General features: G+C 30.7%; 1 long non-coding RNA gene across 1 annotated transcript; it reads left to right on the forward strand.

Moving 5' to 3' along the window:
• The first annotated feature begins 443 nt into the window (after positions 1 to 443).
• LOC131179044 (uncharacterized) lies at positions 444 to 1,631 on the forward strand. The gene is made up of 2 exons (XR_009148049.1): positions 444 to 582; positions 1,180 to 1,631. It is a non-coding gene; the product is annotated as an uncharacterized LOC131179044 (long non-coding RNA).
• Positions 1,632 to 1,994: the final 363 nt, after the last annotated feature.

The raw sequence follows: 1,994 nt of genomic DNA on the forward strand, positions 1-1,994 counted from the left end.
CACTAACAGAATTTAATTTTAGTCATGCAAAATTTTCTGTTACTCCTAGCTTGATGGCAGTTGCAAAGAGCTGACAACAATTTAACAAACAACGGCTATTTTAGGTATATGAGAGGGAAAGACACATAAATTTCATTGGCTTAATGTGAAACCATGTAGATGGACATTACTCCTCCTAAACCCTTGTAAGAGGATTTCCCTTAGCAAAATTGTTTAATTTTTCTTTCTTCATGCATAATAACATTGTTCAACAAGTGATGCTGTTTGTGTTAAAGTTCTCATGTGTATTGTTTTGTTTGGAAATGGATGTTGTGTGTTAATCTATATCTATCTATACAAATATTATAAAGCTGAACCCTAAAATTGACTACATCATACTACCATCTGGTGCTCTATTATGCTGCCATCTGGTTCTCTGCTGCGCCTTTATATATTATTATTATTATTATTATCGTTATTTCTTCTACGTTTTTAGCACTTCTTCCCTCAAGGGCCCTCAACGTTTTAACTCCCAACAGGTTCCCTGCTTTCAATTACTATGCTTTATCCTTTTGTCTTCCCCTCAATGTTTTTAATGCCTTAGTAAGTTCTCTAATTTCAGTTATAATGGTTCCCTTTTTCTTTTTCAGCCATTCCAATTCTGTATTCCATATCTTTATGTTACAACATAGTTCCTTTGATTGTCATAAAAGCTCCAAATTCTTTATATTACAAGCAAAATCCCTTTGATACTGAAATATTTTCTTAATATGTTTGATCTAAAGCCTATTTAATGAAATGCTTATGCGTTTCCATGCTGCAAATTGGACATGTACTAGAGACTGTAGCCTGCAGTCTTGAATGCCTGGAACATGTTTGATGAAAAGTTTCAGTAATTTTCATGGTACAAAATTGGCCATGAAATGTTGATGGAGACTATGGGTGGCTGCAGTCTAGAAATTGGCAAATCATGCCTATATCATCTCACTTGGCGCCTATGCATAATGTTATTTTCTTTAATTCATTTATTTAAATTTGTTCTCGCAAAAGATTAATACATATTCATTATAATGGACTGCCATATATTATTTTATTGCATTTTCTAAAATTTTATTATTGCATTCTTTTAATTTCAAATTCATTCATCTATCTCAATGTGCTCCTAATATAGTGTCTTTTGTGAGTTTCCATTTGTATCAGTTTCAAGTATTACGTGGAGCAAAATTTTATGCAATGATTCATAGCACTTCACCTTGGTAAAAATGTGGCACTTAATGGGAATCTTGAAAATTGGTTTCCTTATTATTTGGCAGGTGATAGAATGTAATGTGAAGTTCTATTATGTGGAGTAAAATTTTATTTAATGATTCATAGCACTTCACCTTAGTATAAATCTAGCACTTCATGGGAATCTTGAAAAGTGGTTCCCTATTATTGGAAGGTTGATAGAATGTAATTTGAAGTTCTATTACTTGAGAACATTTGCAGAGATGAGTTCAGGTGATAGAATGTAATGTGGTTTCCTTGTGCTATGGCTAGTACAGGAAGCCTACTTTGCAATAGATAAGTGTAAATCCATGAGCTAAAATACACAATGTCTAAATATTTGTTTGAATATAAAGGAGGTGATATGCTTATTGTTAAGTTCAAAATTTTATGGCTTGCTGCATTTTAGAAGTTTATCTTTATTTTATTTTATTTTATTTTTAAATTTTTAGAATGCTTTCAATTTCTGAATGTGCTTTTGGCTTAAAAATGTACCTTGCTATTTTCAAAATGGAAACCATTGAGTTAATTCTCAAATTATGTTTTATGCAGAATATAAAATGCCTGTGTGAGAAATTTTAAAACTAGATATTAGTACCATGATGTGTTCTTGAAACTATGTAGCAATACAACTATTTGAATCTTATATACATAGCTTTCAGATTGGCATTGTGAAACATAATAAAATGATATTTTATGAAATCATGTGAATTATTATTTTTCTCAAATATATTTTTTTTTATCGAAAA

The sequence above is a fragment of the Hevea brasiliensis genome, chromosome 4 (genome assembly GCF_030052815.1).
Source record: "Hevea brasiliensis isolate MT/VB/25A 57/8 chromosome 4, ASM3005281v1, whole genome shotgun sequence".
NCBI lineage: Eukaryota > Viridiplantae > Streptophyta > Magnoliopsida > Malpighiales > Euphorbiaceae > Hevea > Hevea brasiliensis.